A 27,128-nucleotide genomic window follows, 5' to 3' on the forward strand; every position below is an offset into this window, starting at 1 on the left:
GTTTTATTAAATAGACCATTTAGGAGCTAACTAAGCTAATTATGTCATTTGGGTGTAACCCTAGCTAACTATAGGTCGTTTCGGAGCTAACTTGGGCAAAATAGGTCATTCAGGAGCAAACTATGCTTATTAAGCCATTTTGGATCTAGCTCGGCTAATTATAGGCCATTTAATACCTAAGTTAGGGGGAATAGGTCATCTTGTAGCTATGTAAGCCTTATTATGTCATTTATGAGATAACTTAGCTAACTATAAGTCATTTTCTATTAAATAGGTCATTTTGGAGCGAACTAAGCTAATTATGTCATTTCGTAGGATAATTAGCCAATTTAGCCTTTCTTGGATGAGTCTAAGCTACGTAGAAGAAGAGAAACAGAAGAAGAAGTAAAAGAAGGAGGAGGAGGAGGAGGAGGAGAAGGAGAAGGAAGAGGAGAAGAAGAAGAAAATAAGAAGGAGAAGGAGAAGGAGGAAGAAGGATGAAGAAGAAGGAGAAGGAGGAGCTCATTCTCCTTCTTCTTATCCTCATCCTTCTCCTTCTTCTTCTTCTCTTATTCTTCTTCTTCCTTCCTTTCATGTTTCCTCTTTCTTCTCCTCTTGTCCCCTTCTTCGGGCTAAATTGGCTAAGAATGCCTTTTTGGAGCTAATTATGTCATTTCGAGGATAATTAGCTAAGTATAGGTCATGTTTTATTAAAAGACCATTTAGGAGCTAACTAAGCTAATTATATCATTTGGGTGGAACCCTAGCTAACTATAGGTCATTTCGGAGCTAACTTGGGTAAAATGGGTCATTCCGGAGCAAACTATGCTTATTAAGCCATTTTGGATCTAGCTAGGCTAATTATAGGCCATTTAATACCTAAGTTAGGGGGAATAGGTCATCTTGCAGCTACGTAAGCCTTATTATGTCATTTCGGAGAGATCTTAGCTAACTATAGGTCATTTTTAATTAAATAGGTCATTTTGGAGCTAACTAAGCTAATTATGTCATTTTGTAGGATAATTAGCCAATTTAGCCTTTCTTGGATGAGTCTAAGCTACGTAGAAGAAGGGAAAGAGAAGAATAAGTAAAAGAAGGAGGAGGAGGAGGAGGAGAAGGAGAAGGAGAAGGAAGAGGAGAAGAATAAGAAAAGAAGAAGGAGAAGGAGGAAGAAGAAGGAGAAGGAGGAGCTCCTTCTCCTTCTTCTCCTCCTTCTCCTTCTTCTTATCCTCCTCCTTCTCTTCTTCTTCTTCTTCTCTTCTTCTTCTTCCTTCCTTCCTTTCATTTTTCCTCTTTCTTCTCCTCTTGTCCCCTTCTTCGGGTTAAATTAGCTAAGAATGCCTTTTTGGAGCTAATTATGTCATTTCGAGGATAATTAGATAAGTATAGGTCATGTTTTATTAAATAGACCATTTAGGAGCTAACTAAGCTAATTATGTCATTTAGGTGGAACTCTAGCTAATTATAGGTCGTTTCGGAGCTAACTTGGGTAAAATAGGTCATTCCGGAGCAAATTATGCTTATTAAGCCATTTTGGATCTAGCTAGGCTAATTATAGGCCATTTAATACCTAAGTTAGGGGGAATAGGTCATCTTTCAGCTACGTAAGCCTTATTATGTCATTTAGGAGAGAACTTAGCTAACTATAGGTCATTTTTTATTAAATAGGTCATTTTGGAACTAACTAAGCTAATTATGTCGTTTCGTAAGATAATTAGCCAATATAGCAATTTTGGAGCTAACTAAGCTAATTATGTCATTTAGATGGAAGTCTAGCTATTTTTTACTAAAACACTAGAAATAACATACCATTATCGTCATCACAGCGGTGAAGCACGGTGGCTGTGGCTTGTTTCACCTGGAGAAGGCTGCACTGGAGAAGGCTCGACTGTTGAAGGGTCGTGCGTTTTGTTTCGGGAGATATTCTGCACCAAACATCGTTTGAATGTGTAGTTAGCATGAGGACACTCTTAAGATCACTGCACTGAAATGAAACTCACCGTCCCCGCCACGTTAATGACTGGTATTGGCGGAGGGACTTGGCCGCTCTTCTCGCACATAGACTGTACATTTGGTTTTGACAAGTCAAACTTTTTATTTATTAATGAAACGGACATTCAAATGCAAGATTTGAAGTAACATGAAGAAGAAACTTACCACGGAGAGCTCGTATATGGCCCTGTTAGACGCCCATTCAGTGCCCTCTCCGCCTCCACCAATGCAGTCGTCCTCTCCTCCAGCTCCCTAATTTCCTTATCCTTCTCCGCCATAGCCGCATGCATTGCCTCTCTCTCATTCTGAATAGCAGCCTGCAACACAACTCATTGTTAGCAATGTAATCATATTGGTTCCAACGCACAACATAATGCGGAAAGATAGTTGAGTCCATTAAACTAACCTCGATGGCGAGCTCGACTGGCCGTGGACGACGTGTTATCTCCGGACAAGAGCTCGTTTGGCGTGCCTTTATCTGCCGGAGAGTGCTAGGACGACGTATAAGGCCGTCTCCAATGGCGATCGAGCCATGGGGCCTCCCATTGCCAGCTATCATCACCAGCTCTGGATCAATAGGCCCCTCGCTCGGGTTAAAGTCCTCCCCTTTCCTCGCCTTCCCGTGATCTCTGTACTTCACGAGCTTGTGGTGGGAGGAGATGTTGGTGAAGTTTTCTGGATGCTCGAGGTCAGACTCAGAGAATGCCTTGACCTTCTTGTACGAGGCAGTATGGGCCATCACATACAGGTCGTACATCTGTGGCACCTTCGTCTTATTGTGACGCGCCTGAAAGAGAGAGAGGAAAATTGTATTAGTACAGGGCTCAAGATAGCATTAAGAATGAATTGCATGAGGCATGAAGCAAACCACATACCCAGTTCTCGCCAAATTGGATTAAGTTGACACTCCCTTGATGGTGTGGCACGCCAACCATTTTGCCACGCCTCTCCTTGGCGTTGTTGTGGCTGGCCTCCTACGTTTCGGAGCACCACTGATCCACCAAGGCCTCCCAACAATCCATCTTATCCACACACCATCTCGGGGGCACCTAAGTTAATAAAGAGAAATTTGAGCGCGTAAGAACCAAATCTAGGAAACTAACTACAAAGCCTTAATAATATGTAATTACCTTCATGTAATGCTCCTTCTCCATCTTAGCATCACGGCACTTCGCCTTGTCAATCCTAATACGCATGTGGCATAGTAGTCCCGAACAGCCTGCACCCGAGGCTCGTGCCGAAAGTTTCGAAGTAGGCGGCGACTATCGGTTTCGATAACCTTTGCCGCGTCCTCCTCGTATCCCTCCTCACACGTGTAGTAGGTCTACAAATGAGACAACACCGATTAGTACAATAAATAGCTATGGTTGATTTATAATTGTGTGAAGCAGAAATTACCCAGAACTTTCGGATCACCATGTCCGCCCTCGTGTCGCACAAAACACCGTCGATCTCCACCTCCGGCGGGGCCGGGGCACCCAGGTAGTGCTCCCAGGTCATTCCTACCTCTCGCTCCCGACTGGGCAGCGTAACAAACCCTAGGAAGTTTTTACGGCAAAGCACACCAAGGACGCTGTTGGGCTTGCAGACACCCTTGGCAACAATCCAACCCCTACAGTATGACAAATTAAAGCCAAAACATTAGATATTTGAGAAAACACGAAGGCAAAAGGTTAAATAAGAGTAAATTAACTTACTTGTCCCCATTTGGCCTAATCGACCACCTCTGCTCGGGGGTCGCCGACACGAGCGGGAGCCCCGAACTACCACGCTGGTAGACGGTAGCCCCCTCACCCAGCTCCTCGTCGCTACCAGCATGGCCACTTGGCTTAGCCCAGGTATCCCACTGGGTCTCTTGGGACGTACCCTCATCCCTGTTTTGCTTCAGAGTTGCCTGGAATGAAGCCTCTCGGACACGAGTCTCGTGGGTCGAAGGCTCGTCGACCTGAGCCTTGTCGACCCGAGGCTCGTGAACCGGAGACCGTGTAGCCTCCACCTCAGACGAATCCACCCTAGAAGTCATGTGCTCACGTGAATCAGCTTGGGGTGGTGGCGGAGACCGTGTAGCCGCCACCTCAGAAGGCGTGGCAGCCACCGCCCTACCTCTCCCGCGGCTACGTGTACCTTTAGTACAACATAAATACCAACATGAGTAATAAAATGTATATAAATACCAATATGCGTACAACATGAGTACAACATAAATACCAACATGAATACAACGTGTACCTTTAGTACCTCTCGGCTTCGCGGGGGGTCGACCTCCTCTCACGGGGGGGGGGGGGGGGGGGCGCTCCTTGCAGAGTAGAGAGCAACGCTCTCAGAAGAGGCGAGGCAGGAATGGAAGTACTCATCCCATCACCCGCTGACGAAGAAGGAGCCGCGGAGTGCTTTCGACCCTTTCCCACCATCTTTCAACACCTGTCATGACAAAGAGTAAATGAAATTAGTACAACATAAATACCAACATGAGTAATAAAATGTATATAATTTAAGTGTATCATCGTCATAAATACCAACATGACTAATAAAAATTGAATACCTAACATGAACTCAAAATTTATATATAGTATAATAGTTGAATACCTGACATGAACTAATAACAATGGTGCTCGTCTATATATGCTTCGGGGTCAATAAATGCATCATGATCATCACTATTATCAATAAATGCATCATCATCATCACTATCACGAAGAACATGTGGAAGGCCACCATTATGTAATCGGTCAAGAAGTGACAGGTCATCCGCAGCAGTAACCTCTTCTTCTTCCAGCTCTTTCTGTTAGGGCTCAGGGGTTAAGACAGATTCACTGTCGCTGTCTACTTCAATGTTCTGGGGTGAAGTAGAGCGGTTCTTGAAACGTTTCTTGGACATACGTGTTTCTTGGAAGAATTCTCCTTCATATGTGTCTGGGTTAATGTGAGGTTCGTAATCCTCTTCACTGAGGGTAGGTGGTCTAAAATGTGGTGGCACTTCATAAACGACATCCCAACCTTTGAGATTTGGATGAGTTTGGCAGGCCCACGGTAGATAGAAAACTTGTGTCGCCTATTGAGCCGTAATATAGACATCGGGAACATCTAAGTGGGTGTTTTGGTTGATTTCGATGTTCATGAGTCCTTCTAGTCTCCCTCGGCTCAAACCAATAACATTTGAAGACTACGACGGTCGGTGGGTTTTCACCATAGAATAGAAGTTCATAAATTGCTTCAACTCTTCCATAATACTCGGTGTAACCTTCGCCGATAGCAGAGACAGAACAATTTGTAGTCTTTAGGTCGGGCATAGATAGCTCTTTGCCAAAGGTACGAAAGTGATACCCGTTGATGTTGTATTTGTCAAATGAATGGCCTTATAGTCAAAACCATTAGCAACTTGTCTCAACTCGGCATCCATAGACTCTGCATAAGCCTACAAGTTTAATACGAAAGAATGGATGCATTAGCCGCAAATTAGACCAAGAAATCAAATGGGCCCTTAATGGTAATTAATTACCCTTTGTTTGAACCAAGAGATGAAACCGACATAGTAGCCTCCGTGTTTTGCGAGAAGCTCATACTCTTTGACGGAATCCTTTTCGATGACCGCTCCATCCGAGAATTCGGCGACGTATCGATTATATCAAATATCCGGGAATAAGAGTAGTTCATAGCAATTAGAAGTTGCGGAACAATAAATTACCGAGAACTTACTCGATGTACGGCCGCACTTCTGTTAGGTTGGTGAAGATATACAAAGAAATGGTCCGCCATTCTTCGACATCCAACGATTTCCCTTTCGAAGCACCGGATGATGCGAGCTTACCTTTGAATAGGCTGAGGTTGGATCAAACTTTTTTTGGATCGCCATCATTGTACCGAGGCTTCGGGTTATGCAAATGATGATTTTTGGCTTCGTAGTGTGCTGCCACGAAGTTTGCCGCCTCCTTAGTAATGAATGCCTCGGCCATCGATGCTTCAATTCTACGTTTATTTTTACACTTAGCTCGAAGCGTCTTCTGCATCCTCTCAGTTGAGTAGTACCATCGGTTTTGAACGCCCCCCCCCCCCATTCTTGCCTCGGTCGGGAGATGCAAAATCAAATGTTGCATTGGATTAAAGAAACCCGGTGGAAAGATCTTTTCTAATTTGCAGATCAACTCCGGCGCCAACTCTTCCATTTCATCTAGCACGCCAGGCGATAGTTCTTTAGCACAAAGAGAACGGAAGAAATAGCTCAGCTCTGCCAGTACTAGCCATTCATCCTCAGGGATAAAGCCACGCAACATCACCCGCATTACCCGCTCAATCCATATGTGCCAATCATGACTCTTGAGCCCAAATATTTTCAATTTCTCAAGACTCGCTCCCCTCTTTAGATTCGCAGCATACCCATCGGGGAACATCAACCGCATTTTCACCCACAATAGCATTTCCCTCATAGCTGGCCTTTCAAGATTGAACCATGCCTTTGGCTTTGCTATACTTTGCTTTCCTTTCCGTTGTCGCAAGTTTTGCAACGGTCTATCACATAGAGCCTCCAGGTCGATTCTAGCCTTAGGATTATCTTTTGACTTCCCCTCTATGCCGAACAATGTACCAAAAATGGCCTCCGCAATATTCTTTTCAGTGTGCATCACGTCAATGTTGTGTGGGCAAAGGAGGTCTTTGAAGTAAGGCAGATCCCATAAGCACGACTTGTGAGTCCAGGAGTGTTCCGTATTATACCCTTTTAAGTATCCTGGACTCAAAGGATCAGGCTCGAGAGCGTTTAACTGATCAAGGGTCTGTTGGCATGTCAACGCAGCTGGTGTAGTGTTTTTGACAACTCTACCTTTGATGAAATTCTTCTTGTCTTTTGTGAACTTATGGTCAGGATCCAAGAATTGTCTATGCATGTAGAAGCAAGAATACTTGCGACGAGCCTGCAGCCAACGGAACTGAAGAGCTGCCTTGCATGTGGTGCACGGGAACCTTCCATGCACACACCAGCCCGCGAATAGCGCAAACGCCGGATAATCATGCCTCGAGTACATGTACCACACATGCATTTTGAAATTTGTTTTGGTAGCCGCGTCGTAGGTCTTGATCCCATTATCCCAGGCTTCTTGCAACTCATCCTTAAGCGGCTGCATGTACACATTCATATTCTTCCCCGGATAGTTGGGCCCTGGAATTATCAACGTCAGGAAAATGTTCTTTCTTTTCATAATCTCTTCAGGTGGAAAATTTAGTGGAATGACAAATACAGGCCAACAACTGTATTCTGTTGTTGTCATACCATACACATTGAACCCATCCGTGTTGATGGCAACTCTAGGTTGCCTTGGATCTTCCGAGTTATCCTTATGTAATGCATCGAAGTGCCTCCACGCAAAACCATCTGAAGTGTGTACGAGCATCTTGTTCCAATCCACATCTAGTTCGGTTCTTTTGTCCAATTTGTGCCATGTCATCTGTGTGGCCGTCTCTTCGACCATGAAAAGACGTTGAAGTCTTGGTACGATTGGCAGATACCGAAGAACACTAATGGGGATTTTGCTCTGATTCTTCTCACCCATGCCGTTGTCTACCACAATATACCTGGAAGAATTGCAAATGGGGCAATAGTTCAAGGCCGCATACTCAAGCCTAAATAAGGCACATCCATTCTCACAGGCATGTATCTTCTCATAGGGCATCCATCTTAAGTACACGGAGGATTTTCTCTGACAGGTACAGGTTTTCAGGCAATACATGGCCTTTGGGTAGAAAGCGTCCAAATATCGTCATCATCGCGTTGTAGCATTCTCTGCCTAGGTTGAATTGAGCCTTCAGAGCCATTACTTGCGCGATGGCATCGAGCTGACAAAGCTCAGTCTGCTCGTGGAGAGGACGTTTTGAAGACTCCAACATTTCATAGAAGGCCTTTGCAGATTCCTCCATCTCATCGTCCGAATCCCGAGCATCCTCAAAATCTTGCACCATGTCTTCAATCCCGGTACCATGCTCGTCGGTGCGACGACGAATCACCTCAGCTCTGTCACGTTGGTCAGACTCACCATGAAAATTCCACACCGTATAATTAGGCATAAAACCCCACATCTGCAGGTGTTTACCCATTTCAAATTCTGTCAGCTTTTTCCAGTTGTCGCAGTTGGGACAGGGGCACCATGTTTTTTGCTGGCCATTTGCAAATGCGGCTCTCACAAACCCCCTGGTTTTTGTTAACCATTCATGGTTCATGTCTTTCTGACTAGGGTGACCAGTGTACATCCAAGAACGATCACTCATGTTGCCTAGCTACCTATGGGGCACAAGAAATAAATATATAATTCATCATCTATATTCATACGCTAATCAAGTTTGTCAGTTTTATTACATCCATGCAACCTACACGCTAATAGGTAAAGATAGGTCCTAATCCCACCCGAGTATGTGTAGATTGGGTTTGTTTTCCCATGCTCTGCTCCAGATGCGACGCAGAATTTCGGCAGCACCTCCACGTTGTTCTCCTAATACACGTCTCGGCAATAAGCAGAGAGGATGTGTACCCGGAGAACAACAGGGGAGGCACTGACGAAATTCCGCATCGGATCCGGAGCACAACATACAGGAAAACAAACCCAATCTACACATACTCGGGCTGTCCATGGATAATGTTGGACAATTCGAAAGGATGGCGGTTATAAATATGCAAAGAAATGCATATTTATAGATGTCGCCCTTTCGAACGGGAGACGCATACTGGTCACGCATACTCATGATTGAAGAAACCTATAGCTAGCAAGTTTCATCGGCACGAAGACCGGGACAGAGCAAATTAAGGGGGTAGGAGGAGAAGTCATTTGTGCTCACCAACAAACGCATGGACGGAGCTCGTCCAACGCACGTGGAGGTCGTCGAACAACTGCACACTGAAATTTACACGATCAACACAAATATGATGTTTTTATAATTAACATAATCGGAAAATATGTGACCTAACTCATAATTTACAAAACTATGACCCCGTGGGCCTCTAGAAGGCCGAAGAGCACCTTCTCGTTCAATAGAAGGCAGAAGAGGTGTCGGGGGTCGGGGCTTAGTGGCGTCGGGAGTTAGTGCCGTCGAGGGTCGGTGGTGTCAGGTGTCGGTGGTCGGGAGTCGGGTTAAATGCGTCGATGGTCGGGCGTCAGTGTCGTCGGGGGTCGAGGGTCACTAGCGTCGGGGGTTGGGCTCTTTTCGATCAACAAGAGGCCAAAGAGGTGTCGGGGGTCCGGGGTCGGGGTTAGGGGGTCGGGGTCGAGGGTCAGTAGTGTCGGGGGTTGGGGGTCGGGGGTCAGTGGTGTCGGGCGTTGGGGGTCGGGGGTCGGGGTCAGTGGTGTCGGGCGTCGGGGGTCGGGGGTCGGGGGTCAGTGGTGTCGGGCGTCGAGAGTTGGGGGTCGGGGGTCAGTGGTGTCGGGCGTCGGGGGTCGGGGGTCGGGAGTCGGGTGTCAGTGGCGTCGTGGGTCGGCGGTCGAGGGTCGGGGGTTGGTGGCATCGGGCGTCGATGGTTGGTGGCGTCAGGCGTCGGGTGTAGGGAGTCGAGTGTCGGGGGTCAGTGGTGTCGGGTGTCGGGGGTCGGGAGTCGGGTATCAGTGGCGTCGGGGGTCGGGGGTCGAGGGTCGGGGGTTGGTGGCGTCAGGCCTCGGGGGTTGGTGGCGTCCGGCATCGGGGGTCGGGGTCGGGGTCCTTTTCTTTCTTCTTCTCCTCTCTCCTCTTTTTCTTCTTCTTCTTCTTCTTTCTCCTCCTCCTCTTCTTCTTCTTCTTCTTCTTCTTCTCTCTCCTCCTCCTCTTCTTCTTCTTCTTCTTCTTCTTCTTCTTCTTCTTCTTCTTCTTTCTCCTCCTCCTCCTCCTCCTCTTCTAACAGTAACCTAATGAACACTAAACTAATAGTAACCTAATTAACCTAAACTAACAATACCCTAATTAACATTAAATTAATAGTAACCTAATTAACCTAAACTAACATTAACCTAATTAACACTGAGAGTAACCTAAACTAACAGATGCACTGAAATGAAAAAGAAAATAAATGAACTCACCAGGGAAGGTGTGGTGGTGGGGGAGGAGGGCCGTGGGGAGGGGGTCGCCGCGGGGAGGGGTCGCCGTGGGGAGGGGTGTGGCCGCGGGGAGAGGGGTCGCCGCGGGGAGGGGGTCGCCGCGGGGAGGGGTCGCCGCGGGGAGGGGTGTGGCCGCGGGGAGGGGGTGGCCGCGGGGAGGGGGTTGCCGCGGGGAGGGAGGCGACGCGGGGAGGGGGTCGCCGGCGGGAGCGGGGCGGGGCGGCGGCGGGGGTGAGTGACACTGAGCGCGAGGGGGAGAGAGAGACAGTGTGGGGGAGAGAGAGAAAGTGAGCGCGAGGGGGAGAAGACGGCCGTTACATGGTCGACCCCTTTGCCGTCCGCCCCCCGGTGGCAAAGGGCCCCATGACAGACGGCAAAGGCCGACACATGGCAAAGTTAGCCTTCCGTCGGACACGGCAGGCATGGGACCCACCCGTGCTCTTTGTCGTCTGCCCTTGCTCCCTTTGTCGTCCGCTGGCAGACGACAAAGGGCCGACACATGGCAAATAGTATTTTTGCCATCAGTCAGCCCTTTGCCGTCCGCCTTGTGTCAACTGACGGCAAAGAGGTTCTTTGCCACCAGCCAGCAGACGGCAAAGACATGGCTGATGGCAAAGAACTGGATTCTAGTAGTGCAGGGGGCTTTTGGGCCAAGCCAGGTGGGCTCCAGGGAGCCCACAAGCCCCCACTCCGCCACCAGGGGGGAGGCGGCGGTGGGCAGGCTTGTGGCCTCCCTGGCCACCCCCTGACCTAGGTCTTTGGCCTATAAATTCCCAAATATTCTGCAAAAAATCAGGGGAACCTCGAAAATACTTTTCCGCCGCCGCAAGCTTCCGTTTCCGCGATATCTCATCTGGGGACCCTTCCCGGCGCCCTGCCGGAGGGGACTTTGGAGTTGGATGGCTTCTTCATCATCATCATCGCCCCTCCAATGACTCGTGAGTAGTTCACTTCATACCTACGGGTCTGTAGTTAGTAGCTAGATGGCTTCTTCTCTCTCTTGGATCTTCAATACAAAGTTCTCCATGATCTTCATGGAGATATATCCGATGTAATATTTTTTGGCGGTGTGTTTGTCGAGATCCAATGAATTGTGGATTTTTGATCAAATTATCTATGATATATATTTGAGTCTTTGCTGATTTCTTATATGCATGATTTGATATCCTTGTAAGTCTCTCCGAGTCTTGGGTTTTGTTTGGCCAACTAGATCTATGATTCTTGCAATGGGAGAAGTGCTTGGTTTTGGGTTCTGCCATGTGGTGACCTTTCCGAGTGACAGTAGGGGCAGCAAGGCACACATCAAGTAGTTGCCATCAAGGGTAAAAAGATGGGGTTTTTATCATTGGTTTGATATTATCCCTGTACATCATGTCATCTTGCTTAAGGCGTTACTCTTCTCTTATGGACTTAATACACTAGATGCATGCTGGATAGCGGTCGATGTGTGGAGTAATAGTAGTAGATGCAGAAAGTATCTGTCTACTTGTTTCGGACGTGATGCCTATAGATATAATCATTGCATAGATATCGTCACGACTTTGTGCGGTTCTATCAATTGCTCGACAGTAATTTGTTCACCCATCGTCTACTTGCTTTCATGAGAGAAGCCACTAGTAAACACTACGGCCCCCGGGTCTATTCACATCCATCATTTACACCTCCGCTTTTAGTTTGCTTTGTTACTTTGTTGCTTTCAGTTCTCACTTGGCAAACAATCTATAAGGGATTGACAACCCCTTCATAGCGTTGGGTGCAAGCTTTTGTATTTGTGCAGGATCTTGAGATACTCCTCCGCCGGATTGATACCTTGGTTCTCAAATTGAGGGAAATACTTACCGTCACTGTGCTACTTCACCCTTTCCGCTTCGAGGGAACACCAACGCAAGGCTCCAAGGCCACGGGGGAAATCCTTTGCATACTTGCCTGGGAAGTCCCTTAAGGCGTAGCCGCAGCTGAAGGATTCCTGGTGCCGTCGACACAACTATTTGTTGCGTCGTTGCAAGGGATACACAGCCAACATCAGTGTGATATGATAGGTTTGCAAGATAATAAAGAACACGTAAATAAAAACTAGGGGCTGCTAAGATAAAGAAACAACTAAGTTAGTCTTAGTAGAAAGCTTTTTGTCACAAGAAGGTTATTTGTCCCTAGGCAATCGATAACTAGACCGGTAACCGTTATTGCAATTTTAAATGAGGGAGAGGCATAAGCTAACGTACTTTCTCTACTTGGATCATATGAACTTATGATTGTAATTCTAGCAAGCATCCACAACTACTAAAGATCATTAAGGTAAAACCCAACCATAGCATTATAAGGTATCAAGTCCTCTTTACTCCCATACGTAAACAACCTACTTACTCGGGTCTTTGTTTCTATCACTCACGCCACCCACCATAAGCGAATCATAAACATATTGGGAACAATACGGCAGGGATCTCTCACGCTTGCGCAACACTGAGAGCACCATAGGATAGCACCAATAATAAAACATGCAATTCAAACCAATCATGATCATCAATCAACCCATAGGACAAAACGGATCTACTCAAACATCATAAGATAGCCATACATCATTGGGAATTAATATATAGCGTTGAGCACCATGTTTAAGTAGAGATTACAGTGGGTAGAAGGGGTGTTACGCTGCTGCATAGAGGGGGAGAGAGTTGGCGATGACGACGGCGAAGTTGTTGGTGTAGATCGCCGTCATGATGATGGCCCCGACGGAATTCCGGTGCTACCGCGAGAGAGGGGGAGAGAGCCCCCTCCTTCTTCTTCTTCCTAGTCCTTCCCCCTATATGGGAGAAGGGTTTCCCCTCTGGTCCATGACCTCCATGGCGGCGGAGGGGCAGGAGCCCTCCGAGATTGGATCTCTCTCTGTGTTTCTCCTTCTTTCTGCATTCCAGATTGTGGCGTTTCACCATTTCTTATATTCCTAGAGATCCATAACTTCGATTGGGCTGAAATTTTAACACGATTTTTATCCAGAAATTAGCTTTCTTGCACCGAAATAAGGGCACCAACCGCCTTAGGGGTTAGCCACAAGACAATAGGGCGCGACCTACCCCTGATACCTCTCCAACGTATCTATAATTTTTGATGGTTTCATGCTATTATATTGTCAAACTTGGGATGTTTTGCATGCCTTTTATTTATTTTCTGGGACTAACTTATTAACTCAGTGCCAAGTGCCAGTTCCTGCTTTTTCCATGTTTTGACCCCCTTTCAGAGGAGATTTTTGAGACGGGGTCGAAACAGAAGAATATCCCCGAAAAGATTTTTTCTGGAACGGAAGAAGATCGGAGAGCTTGGGGGCCAAGCCAGAAGAGCCCCAGGGGCCCCACAAGCCCCCACCCCACGGCCAAGGGGGTCGCGCCATGCAGGCTTGTGGGCCCCCTGGAGATCCCCTGACCAAGATCTTGCGAATATAAATTCCCAAATATTCCCAAAAAATTAGGGGAGCATCGTAATCACTTTTCCGCCGGCACAAGCTTCTGTCTCCGCAAGATCCCATCTGGGGCACGTCCTGCTGCCGTGCCGGAGGGGGGATTCGGACACGGAAGGCTTCTCTAATAACATGATGACCTCTCGGATGATGCGTGAGTAGTTCACCATAGACCTACGGGTCCATAGCTAGTAACTAGATGGCTTCTTCTCTCTCTTGGATCTTCAATACAAAGTTCTCCATGATCGTCCTGGAGAACTATCCGATGTAATCTTCTTTCTCAGTGTGTTTGTCGAGATCCGATGAATTGTGGATTTATGATTAGATTGTCTATGAATCTTATTTGAGTTTCTTCTGATCTATCTTATGCATGATTTCATATCCTTGTAATTCTCTTCGAGTTGTGGGTTTTGTTTGGCCAACTAGATATATGATTCTTGCAATGGGAGAAGTGCTTGGTTTTGGTTCATACCGTGCGGTGACCTCACCCAGTGACAGAAGGGGTAGCGAGGCACGCATCGTGTTGCTGCCATCAAGGGTAAAAAGATGGGGTTTTCATCATTGGTTTGAGATTATCCCTCTAAATCATGTCATCTTGCTTAAAGCGTTACTCTGTTCATCATGAACTCAATACACTAGATGCATGCTAGATAGCGGTCGATGTGTGGAGTAATAGTAGTAGATGCAGAAAGTATCGGTCTACTTGTCTCGGACGTGATGCCTATATGCTAGATCATTGCCTTAGATATCATCATGAATTTGCGCGGTTCTATCAATTTCTCAACAGTAATTTGTTCACCCACCGTGATATTTGCTATTTTTAGAGAAGCCTCTAGTGAACACTATGGCCCCCAGGGTCTACTCCACACCATATTTTCAGCCTTACACTTTTTACTTCGTTGCACTTTCCGCCTTCAGATCTCACTTTTCCAAACAATCTTGAAGGGATTGACAACCCCTTTGAAGCGTTGGGTGCAAGTTGTTTGTTTTTGCGCAGGTACTTTGGACTTGACGAGGCCCTCTTTTTGGTTTTATACCTTGGTTCTCAAACTGAGGGAAATACTTACTGCTCCTTTGCTGCATCACCCTTTCCTATTCAAGGGAAAAACCGACACAAACCAGAGAAGTAACAAGAAGAATTCCTACGCACCAGGGAAGGACTTTTGTTGCCGTAGCAGAAGAATTTCTGGCACCATTGCCGGGGAGGATCAAGTCAAGAAGTCATCCAAGTAAGTGTTGCAAACTCATCTCTTGCATTTACTTTCATTGCCAGTTGCCTCTCGTTTTCCTCTCCCCCACTTCACAATTTGCCTTTTTCGTTTGCCTTTTTCGTTTCCCTTTTTTCGTTCGCCCTTTTCTTTCGTTTGCCTTTCCTTTGCTTGTTTTCTATGTGCCTTCAATATGCTTGCATCTTCGCTTGCTGAAAATCTAGTGATATGGATCCTCATCCACTTGCTAATCTCTTTAAGAGATCCAATTATGTTGATCCAATTGCTAGTGATTTGAGTGCACTTGACTATCTTTATGGAGTTTTGCTTGAGATGTGTGAATTTGAATATTGTGAGGAAGAAATTTATGAAGTGATTCACGAGGGCTCCTTGGATGAAAAGCATGATTGCAATGGTTTCACTATAACTTCTATTAGTGACAATCATGCTAAAAATATGCAAAACCCTAAGCTTGGGGATGCTAGTTTTGCTATGTCCACTACTTGTTGCAATGATCATGAGTGGGGCAATGATTTTTCTTATGATCTTGAAAATTTGTTTAAGCTTCATGATGAATATGATATTTGCAATAATATTGAAAGTGGGTTTGGAGAAGTCATGACTTTAGATGATGATAATCCCACTATTTTTGAAGAGCGTCAACTTTGCATGCATGTGGATGATGAAAAGAATATCCTTTGTGATAGCTATATTGTTGAATTTGATTATGATCCCACATGTAATTTCTATCAGAGAGGAAAATATTGTGGTAGAAACTTTCATGTTACCAAATTACCTGTCGTTATGTTGAGATTGCCATTGTCTCTTTCTTCTTCCTTGCATATAGTAACTATTGGTTGTCTTGACAATTTGCTTTCCTATAAAATGCCTATGCAGAGGAAGTATGTTAGACTTAGATGTGATTTCCACATGCTTCATGATGCTCTCGTTGTGCTTCAATTCTTGTTTTTTGTGTGAGCATCATTGAATTATCAATGCCTAGCTAAGGGCGTCAAACAAGAGCGCTTGTTGGGAGGCAACCCAATGAATTTATCGTTTTATTTCTATTTTGTTGCGTCCACACTTTCATAATTCTGTTGTGATTGTGTTTTTTGTGTTTCTTTTTGTGTTTGAGCCAAGCAAAACCTTTATGACTAGTCTTGGTAATGGTTCTTTGATCCTGCTGGAAAAAGACAGAAACTTTTCGCTCACGAGATGATTTTTCATTTTATTCACAAAGAGATTTTGAGTTGATTCTTTTTTCTGCTGATTGATATTCTTTTTCCCCAGACCGTCATAATGTTTCAGATTTGTTGAGGTACCAGAAGTATACAAAGTATATAGATTGCTACAGACTGGTCTGTTTTTGACAGATTCTGTTTTTGTTGAGTTGGTTGCTTGTTTTGATGAAACTATGGTTAGTATCGGGGGGTACTAGCCATGGAAAAGTGAGAATACAGTAGCCCATCATCAATATAGATGGAATTCAAGTTTGCTACAGTACCAAAAGAAGCGGTAGTTTGTTTTCCTGTACTAATGTTATCACAAGTTTCTGTTTAAGTTTTGTGTTGTGAAGTTTTCAAGTTTTGGGTGACGTTCTCATGGACAAAGAGATCAGGAGTGGAAAGAGCTCAAGCTTGGAGATGACCAAGGCACCCCAAGCCAAATTCAAGGACACCAAAAAAGCCTAAGCTTGGGGATGCCCCGGGAAGGCATCCCCTCTTTCGTCTTCAATCCATCGGTAACATTACTTGGAGCTATATTTTTATTCACCACATGATATGTGTTTTGCTTGGAGCGACTTGTATCTTAGGAGTCTTTTTTTTGTCACAATCTACACACCTTTTTGAGAGAGAGAGACATGCACTCATCGTGATTTTGCGCGAATGCTCATAGTGCTTCACTTATATCTTTTGAGCTAGATACTTTTGCTCTTGTGCTTCACTTATATCTTTTGAGCTAGATACTTTTGCTCTTGTGCTTCACTTATATCTTTAGAGCACGACAGTGCGTGATTTGGTAGTTGGCTTATGCTATGAAAGAAGTCCCATGTGCTAGGTACCCAAAGAGGATGCAAAAAAAACCTCTATCTTCATGTGCTTTGAGTAGAAAGAGAAGTTTCGATTCCTCTCAATTAGTTTTGAGACACGGATTCGGTAATATTGAGAGTTATGTTAGTAGGGTGTTGTGAATCTAGAAATACTTGTGTTGAAGTTAGTGATTCCCATAGCATGCACGTATGGTGAACCGCTATGTTAGGAAGTCGGAGCATAATTGATCTATTGATTGTCATCCTTTGTGTTGAGGTCGGGATCGCGCGATGGTTTACACCTACCAACCCTTCCCCTCGGAGTATGCGTTTAGCACTTTGTTTCGATTACTAATAAAAACTTTTGCAACAAGTATGTGAGTTATTTATGACTAATGTTGAGTCCATGGTATAGATGCACTTTCACCTTCCACCATTGCTAGCCTCTCTAGCGCCGCGCAATTATCGCCGGTGCACAAACCCACCAAATTCCTTCCTCAAAACAGCCACCATACCTACCTACTATGTCATTTTCATAGCCATTCCGAGATATATTGCCATGAAACTACCACCGTTCCGTCTAATGACTTGTGCCGTCACTTTCATATTGCCATTGCATGATCATACTAGATCGTTGCACATCCCGGTACACTACCAGAGGCATTTCCTATGGAGTCATCATCATTGTAATCTTTGAGCTGTGAGTAAATAAAAGTGTGATGATCATCATTATTAGAGCATTGTCCCATGTGTGGAAAAAAAGAGAGGCCAAAGAGCCCACAAAAAAAAGGAGAGAGAAAAGAAAAAAAGAGGCCTAAGAGCCCAAATAAAAAAATGAGAGAAAAGAGAGAAGGGACAATGCTACTATCTTTTTCCACACTTGTGCTTCATGTTAGCACCGTGTTCTTCATGATTGAGAGGTTCTTGCTTTGTCACTACCATATGATAGTGGGAATCTTCGTTTTATAACTTGGCTTGTATATTCCAATGATGGGCTTCCTCAAAAATTGCCCTAGGTCTTCGTGACCATGCATGTTGGATGCACACCCACTAGTTTTCCCTTGAGATTTCAGATACTTATAGCTCTAGTGCATTCCTTGTATGGCAATCCCTACTCATTCACATTGATATCTATTAATGGGCATCTCCATAGCCTATTGATACGCCGAGTCAATGTGACCATCTCCTCCTTTTTGTCTCACAACCACCACCACACTCTATTCCACCTATAGTGCTATATCCATGGCTCGCGCTCATGTATTGCGTGATAGTTATAAAAAGTTTGAGAAAGTAAGAGTGTGAAAACAATTACTTGGCCAATTCCGGGGTTGTGCATGATTTACATTAGTTGTGTGAGGATGATGGTGCATAGCCAGACTATCTGATTTTGTAGGGATAACTTTCTTTGGCCTTGTTATTTTGGAAGTTCATGATTACTTTGCTAGTTTGCTTGAAGTATTAGTGTTTTCATGTCGATAGTAAACTATTGTTTCGAATCATACGGATCTGAATATTCATGCCACGTGAAAGAAGTTGCAAAGGACAACTATGCTAGGTAGCATTCCACATCAAAAATTCATTCTTTATCACTCCCCAACTCGAGGACGAGCAGGAGTTAAGCTTGGGGATGCTTGATACGTCCCAACGTATCTATAATTTTTTATAGTTTCATGCTATTATCTTGTCAAACTTGGGATGTTTTGCATGCCTTTTATTTATTTTCTGGGACTAACTTATTAACTCAGTGCCAAGTGCCAGTTCCTATTTTTTCCATGTTTTTGACCCCCTTTCAGAGGAGATTTTGAGACGGAGTCCAAACGGAAGAAAATCCCCGAAAAGATTTTTTCTGGAACAGAAGAAGATCGGAGAGCTTGGGGGCCAAGCCAGAAGAGCCCCAGGGGCCCCACAAGCCCCCACCCCGCGGCTAGGGGGGCCAAGCCAGAAGAGCCCCAGGGGCTCCACAAGCCCCCAGCCCGCGGCTAGGGGGGCGCCATGTAGGCTTGTGGGCCCCCTGGAGGTCCCCTGACCTAGATCTTGCGCCTATAAATTCCCAAATATTCCCAAAAAAATCACGGGAGCATCGTAATCACTTTTCCGCCGCCGCAATCTTCTGTCTCCGCAAGATCCCATCTAGGGCACGTCCTCGTGCCCTGCCAGAGGGGGGATTCGGACACGGAAGGCTTCTCCATGAACACCATGACCTCTGCGATGATGCGTGAGTAGTTCACCATAGACCTACGGGTCCATAGCTAGTAACTAGATGGCTTCTTCTCTCTCTTGGATCTTCAATTCAAAGTTCTCGATGATCTTCATGGAGATCTATCCTATGTAATCTTCTTTTGCGGTGTGTTTGTCGAGATCCGATGAATTGTGGATTTATGATCAGATTATCTATGAATCTTTTTTGAGTTCCTTCCGATCTCTCTTATGCATGGTTTCATATCCTTGTAATTCTCTTCGAATTGTGGGTTTTGTTTGGCCAACTAGATCTATGATTCTTGCCATGGGAGAAGTGCTTGGTTTTGGGTTCATACCATGCGGTGACCTCACCCAATGACAGAAGTTGTAGCGAGGCACGTATCGTGTTGTTGCCATCAAGGGTAAAAAGATGGGGTTTTCATCATTGGTTTGAGATTATCCCTCTACATCATGTCATCTTGATTAAAGCGTTACTCTGTTCGTCATGAACTCAATACACTAGATGCATGCTGGATAGCGGTCGATGTGTGGAGTAATAGTAGTAGATGCACAAAGTATCGGTCTACTTGTCTCGGACGTGATGCCTATATGCTAGATCATTGCCTTAGATATCGTCATGACTTTGCGCGGTTCTATCAATTGCTCGACAGTAATTTTTCCACCCACCGTGATATTTGCTATTTTGAGAGAAGCCTCTAGTGAACACTATGGCCCCCAGGGTCTACTCCACACCATATTTTCAGACTTACACTTTTTACTTCGTTGCACTTTCCGCCTTCAGATCTCACTTTTGCAAACAATATTGAAGGGATTGACAACCCCTTTGAAGCGTTGGGTGCAAGTTGTTTGTTTTTGCGCAGGTACTTTGGACTTGACGAGGCCCTCCTTTTGGTTCGATACCTTCGTTCTCAAACTGTGGGAAATACTTACTACTCCTGTGCTACATCACCCTTTCCTCTTCAAGGGAAAAACCGACGCAAACCAGAGAAGTAACAAGAAGAATTCCTACGCGCCAGGGAAGGACTTTTGTTGCCGCAGCACCCCCCAGGTCGCAACCCTCTGGCTTGTGGGCCCCTCGGGCACCGCCTTCTATTGATTCCACTTCCCAAAATTTGCAAATATTCCAACAAGATCTCCGTAAGTTTTTATCGAGCTTGGACTTTGTTTGATATGGATATTCCGCGAAACAAAAGACATGCAACAAACAGGAACTGGCACTCGGTACTGGATCAATATGTTAGTCCCAAAAATAATATAATAAGTTGCCAAAAGTATATGAAAGTTATAGAATATTGGCATGAAATAATCAAAAATTATAGATACGACGGAGACGTATCAGCCCGCGCCTCGAAAACTACATCGGTGGCGAAGCCAAGTGCGCTGGCAATGCCGACTCACAGCTCCAAACGGGGTGGGAGCAAGCCTGAGGCGCTTCCGGAGAAGACCGCTAAGCAGGCCAAGATCACAAGCTCCATGCCTCGCAAGGACATTCTGCCATGCAGCAAGGTCGATGTACCCGTGGCATCAGTGTAAGTATTCTCGCCAAGTAATTATTCCTAGTTGATGCAATGTCTTCCAAGTGATAATTGAATTTCTATTGTTTCTGTTGCAGGGCTAACACCTCGACTTCTTTGCTAGAACCCAATACCTCTGCAAAGGTAGAGTCAACGTTGATGTTGCTTCATCCAAAGGTAACCCTTGAGCCTTTCTGCTAATTCATTAAATATTTGGGCTTTGGCTATACGAGTGGTCTTTTGCATTTCTTGAGAACATGTGGAGAGCCGCAAAACGTGATTGAACTCGATGCTGGCATCCCCTCTATAGTTGGAGAAGTGTTGAAGGAGGCTCCGACTCTGAGCCGAGTGAGTATCAAAGCCAAGACTCCCATGGTGTAGGAGGCCGTCTCGGCTAGGGCGTCACTTGGATTGTATTCGCTGACCACTTCATTGTCTCTCCCCAAGGATCGCAACATCTTCCAACTTCACCATACCCCGGAGGACTAGGAGGGGCGCGCAAGGAAGCATTGGCTCCGTTGGACGTGATGGTTGGGCGATTGAAGGAGGCGTACGACGCGAGCGAAGCCGTGGCAAAGAATATACGGGTGAGTCCTTCACGTGTGCATTTGTTTCTGAATCTGTTCCCGAGTAGGAATCCCGAGTGGGCACGCTCGGAGGCACACCCACTGGGTATTTGCTTTCAGTGGGAGCGCGGTGGTGCACCTACTAGGTGTAGTCCCTGAGGCTACCATCGACTATGGCAGTCGGCTGTAATCTTGTTTTCTTTTCATGTTCGGTGGAGTCTAGTAGGGTGCGGAGCCCTTTTCTTTCTTCCATCTTTCCAATGGGGGCGCGCTGAGCGCACCCACTCGGTGTAGCCCCCAAGCCTAACATCGACTGGGGCAGTCAGCAGTAGACTCAGTTTCCTTGTTTTGACTGATAGAGGCTGGTCGGGTGCAGATCCCTTATCCTCTATCATTCCAGTTGGGGAGCACTGAGCGCACCCACTAGGTGTAGTCCTCGAGGCTACCGTTGACTGAAGTAGTCGGCGGTAGTCGTAGAGTTGCAATATTTGGTCAAGCCTTACTTGTATTTGTTGATGGCTGATGACGAGAGAATGTATATACTTCTCGCCCCCTCGTTTGTTACCCCAAGTGCAAGGTTGAGATGTAGTCAGTAGCAAGTTTCCCTTACACATAGACTGTAAGTTTTATCAAACCAGGAGGACTCCGAGGTTCAACAAGTAGGTGTCCGCTGCTCTGGCGCTTACAGAGGACGTGGACCTGCACACACAACAAATAACTTTGCTCCCAACGAGTATAGAGAGGTTGTCAATCTCTCCAGCCTTGTAGTTTGCAAAGGATCAAAACACAAGCAGGGATAGTAATGGTGATTGCAACGGGAAGTAAATAAGCAGGAAATGATGGAGGTGTAAATAGTGGTGGAAATATGGACCGGAGTCTCATGATGTTCACTACTGATGTCTCTCTCCCAAAAGACAATAAACAGCTATGCGAGGTAAAGAAATTACAGATAGGCAACTGACAGAATTATAAACGCACCGCAATGCTAATCATGCTCCTTGATTGTTTGAGGCTCAAAAGTAATGGGCAGTACGCCAAGACAAGTAGACCGTTTATTCATCAACATCTACTTACTAATCATCCACCTTGAGATATCTATCCAGAACATCTCGCTGGTATTAAGTTGCGAGTCCCACCCAAAGTGTAAACTCAAAGCAACGGACAACTACATTAACGAACTATGTGTAAGGTAAACAATACTTGCAATCGCGGTCGCAAGCACCGTTGTTTTCTACCTGGTGGCAACAAGACATCCCCTAGTCTCATGTTTCTGTCACTCAAGCTAGACATCAGGGGGCATGAACCCACAATCATGCATAATGCTCCCTCTTGGAGTTACAATTTAGTACTCGGCCAAAGCAAAAAAAGGTAACGGAGAACATGCATGAATCTCTAAGAACATAATATAAAAGGAGAACCAAATATATAACTCAAAACATTATGAACATAATCTCATAATCTATAGGATCCCATCAAACTCAACATAGCAATAAAAATATGATTACATATATGCCTTGGTCATGTATGGCAGCTCATAAGGACTAACCATGGAAGCACAAGATTGGAGAGAAGACATCACATAGCTACTGTTCATGGACTCATGGTCCAAGGAGGACTAGTCATGGCATGTCCGGGAAGCGTCCATGGTGGTGGAGAAGCTCCCGGAGATCAATCCTCCCTCCGGCAGGGTACCGAGAAGAGGTCTCCTGACGCTCCCGATCTCGAAAGCGCTGCGGCGGCGGAACGGTGGAGGAATTCACGATTCTGGATACGGTACAAGGGTTTTCCATCGGAAGGGTAAATATAGGCCAAATGAGGGCATCAGAGGAGGTGGGCCCCACCCAGGCGACCTGGTGGCGCAGCGAGGGGCCAGACCATGCAAGGAAGGCCGCGTGGGCAGGCCCTGGCCCCCCTCTGGTCCATCTTTGGTGATCTTGGAGTTCCCGTCACGCTGATTTTTATATATTTTTCTCGGGATTTTGGGGACTCTAGAAAATTAGGTAAAAATCCCTGCAAAAAAGACATCAGCGGACAGAAACTAGCACTGGGTGCACTGAGTTAGTAGGTTAGTCCAAATATGTGTAAAATGATATAAAAGTGTTGCAAAACATATAACAATGTCACCCAAAACATATAACAATGTCACCCAAAAGATCATGGAACAAGCAGAAATTGTAGAAATTTTAGGGACGTATCAACATCCCCAAGCTTAATTCCTGCTCGTCCTCGAGTAGGTAAATGATAAGAGAAATAATTTCTATGGTGACATGCTATCACACATATAAGAACTACAAAGTAAATCAAGCAATATATGCAATTAAAGTCAAGACAATAACAAGCAAGAGTCTATATCTAGTATTGAAAATAGCAAAGTAAGAACATAAAGGTACAAGAGCTCTCGCTGTCCGTGAGTTGAATGTCTCCAAATGTTGTTTGCATGCAAGAAGTGGGAGATGGGTTGAGAGTATAAAAATAGTTTTGTAATTGATAAATCGATCTACTAAAGTTTCACACTTGGTCTCCTTCGGAGTCTTATTTTGACTCATCCCCAGACCACTAGTCAGGTACAAGTCAAAATGATTCTCTCCCTTTCGACTTTGAGCACTCATGCAATGGATGAGCGTAAGCAAGATATATTGGCACTTGTGATGGCAAATAGAAAAATGATGTGGAAGGAAGACAAAAAAAGGTGTGAAAGGCTCACATCAATGAGGACAATCATAGGTGAGAGAAACCCAACTGATAGATACGATGTGAGGAGTAGGGATTTCCATCCAACAGATGCACATGTGAGCTAAAGTAAGCTCTCCAATGGAACTAGTGGGGGTGCATCCAACTTGCTTACTCATGAAGACCTAGAGCTCATTTGAGGAGGCTCATCATTGGAATATACAAGCCAAGTTCTATAGTCTAAAGGTCCCCACATAGTTATGCATGAATGATAATCTCTATGGAGCACAAATAACAATGGAGTACGAGTGTGGATCTTTCAAAAGGAATAGTAGTGTTGCCCCCTTCTCTCTTTTTTTCCTCTTTGGATCTTTCTATTTATCTCTCATTTGTCCTCTTTGAGATCTTTTCATTTTGTCCTCTTTGGGATCTTTTCATCAGTTAAGGGCAACAATTTTTTTTACAAGAATAGAAAGAAAAATCTTCACACTTTATAAGAAGTACTCAACATAAAGAACAATGAAAACTATCATGATGTATGCAAATGTATGCTTCTGCCAGTGTAGCAGGATAAGCAATGATACTAGCGTGTCATGTAGAAATAATAATAAGAGCAAAGCCCAACAAACATGCGGCTCCTCGACCAAGCAAAAGCATGTATGACATGAAGATCAAGTCATGAGATGGTGGATGTTGCATGGCAATGTATCTCGGAAAGGCTATGGAAATGCCTTAATAGGTAGGTATGGTGGCTGTATTGAGGAAAGATATAATGAGGCTTATGTTTGACTAAGCATATCATGTCAAGGGGTTGGATGCACCAGCGAAGTTTGCACCAACTCTCAAGATGAGAAAGGGCAATGCACGGTACCGAAGAGGCTGGCAAAATATGGATGGTGGAAGTGCCAATAATCGAATACTCACATTAGTCCGAACAACTCATGCACTTATTATCAGTAACTCTCCGTCTAGTCAGGAAATTCACAAAGATACAAGCACCCCGAGGAAGAGTGTTTGGGGTTTTGGTTATCCTTGCACATCCTCGACCCATGGTAACGTGAGGGTACTCTATATATTCCAATCTCTCCAGAGGTTAGCAATCCATTTAATAGCTAGAGTTCTCAACTAATTTTTAGTTTCTGAAAAACACACGGATTTCCCTAAATACGACACGTGTCACTAATAGGCTCAAGCTCTCGGCACCAATAGTCCAAACATTACTCAAAGCAATACCTCAAAACTATTGCAAGTTACTATTATACTTAAATAGCAACCTCAGTTACCTACTCATGCAAGACACACAACTCTGGGCAACAAGCCAACTCTCTAAACAAGATAGTTCAAGAGAGTTTCAAAATCAACCTTAAATAAATAAGTATCTCTCAAAAGATAAGCATGAAAACTAAGAGCTAAGCATGTCAGCAGCTATGGAAAGATATAGAACACACAAAAAGGATAAACATGAAAACTCATGTTGTGTTTTATCTTGGAGTGAAGCGTGCTTCTCTCCTAGACAAAGAAGGATAGCATGCAACTTGTTATGAATAGCAAGCAAAACTAAAACAAACTAAAAAGTAAACAGCGAGTGATAAGCCACAAGTATAGGGGATCGCAACAATTTTCGAGGGTAGAGTATTCAACCCAAATTTGTAGATTCGACACAAGGGGAATCCAAAGAATATTCTCAAGTATTAGCAGTTGAGTTGTAAATTCAACCACACCTGAAAGACTTAGTATCTGCAGAAAAGTATCAGTAGCAATGTAGTCTGATAGCAACAGTAGCAACAGTAACCAGTAGCAACAAAGTGACAGCAGTAGCAGCAGAGTAACAGTAGAAGCAGTGACAGCAGTAGCGGCAAAGTAACGTAGCAAGGACGAGTAGGAAAAGACTCGTAGGCATTGGATCGGTGATGGATGATTATGTCGGATGTTATTCATCATGCAACATTTATAACACGGAGAGATATGTAACTAGCTCCAGTTCGTCAATGTAATGTAGGCATGTATTCCATATGTAGTCATACATGCTTAGGGAAAAGAACTTGCATGACATATATTGTCCATCCCTCCCGTGGCAGCGGAGTCCTAATGGAAACTACGGGATATTAAGGTTCTCCTTTTAATAGAGAACCGGACCAACGCATTAACACTTGGTGAATACATGAACTTCTCATACTATGGTCATCTCCGGGAGTGGTTCCTGCTATTGTCACTCCGGGGTTGCCGGTCATAACACATACTAGGTGACTACAACTTGCAAGATAGGATCAAGAACACACATATATTGGCGACAACATAATAGGTTTAGATCTGAAATCATGGCACTCGGGCCCTAGTGACAAGCATTAAGCATGGCAAAGTAGTAGAAACATCAATCTCAGAACATAGTGGATACTAGGGATCAATCCCCGTCAAAACTAACTAGATTACATGATAGATCTCATCCAACCCATCAGCGTCCAGCAAGCCTACGATGAGATTACTCACGAACGGTGAAGAGCATCATGGAATTGGCGATGAAGGAAACTTGGTGATGACGATGGCGACGATCTCCCCTCTCCGGAGCCCAGAATGGACTCCAGATCTACCCTCCAAAGGAAGAACAGGAGGTTGCGGCGCCTCCGAATCGTAAAACGCGATGAACTCTTCTCCTTGATTTTTTTCCGGACAAAAGGAACTAAATAGAGATGGAATTGGAGGTGGTGGAGCAACATGGGCCCACAAGCCTGCCAGGCGCGACCAGGGGGCCGCGCCTGGTGGGCTTGTGGGCTCCACGCTCCGCTTCTTTGGTTGATTCTTGCGCCAGTATTTTTTATATATTCCACAAAAAATCCTCGTAAATTTCCAGGTCATTCCGAGAACTTTTATTTCTGCGCAAAAACAACACCATGGCAATTCTACTGAAAACAGCGTTAGTCCGGGTTAGTTCCATTCAAAACATGAAAATTAGAGTCCAAAACAAGGGCAAAAGAGTTTGGAAAAGTATATACGATGGAGACGTATCAACTTCGCCAAGCTTAAAATCTTGCTTGTCCTCAAGCAATTCAGTTGACAAACTTAAAGAGACAAAAGAAAAACTTTTATGAACTCTGTTTGATCTTGTTGTTGCAACTTTGTCTAACTCGCATCCAGAATTTCAGCAAGATCACAAGCTAACCACATAAGCAAATGACATCTAGGTCTCATGGTAAACTCATATCAATGGTATAATCAACTAGCGAGCAATAATAATAAGTTTCAAACGTCCACACTTCAATCAAAACAGTCATGAAGGAGTACGAACAGATGGTATCTCGTTAGCTATTTCTGAGACCTCAAAACATAAATGCAGAGCACCTTCAAAGACCAAGGGCTGACTAAACATTGTAATTCATGGCAAAGAAGATCCAGTCACAGTCATACTCAATAACAGTTAAAAGCAAAGCATAAAAATGATAGAGGTGCTCTCTAATTGGTGCTTTTATAAGAAGAGGAT

Source organism: Hordeum vulgare, chromosome 6H (assembly GCF_904849725.1).
Source record: "Hordeum vulgare subsp. vulgare chromosome 6H, MorexV3_pseudomolecules_assembly, whole genome shotgun sequence".
NCBI lineage: Eukaryota > Viridiplantae > Streptophyta > Magnoliopsida > Poales > Poaceae > Hordeum > Hordeum vulgare.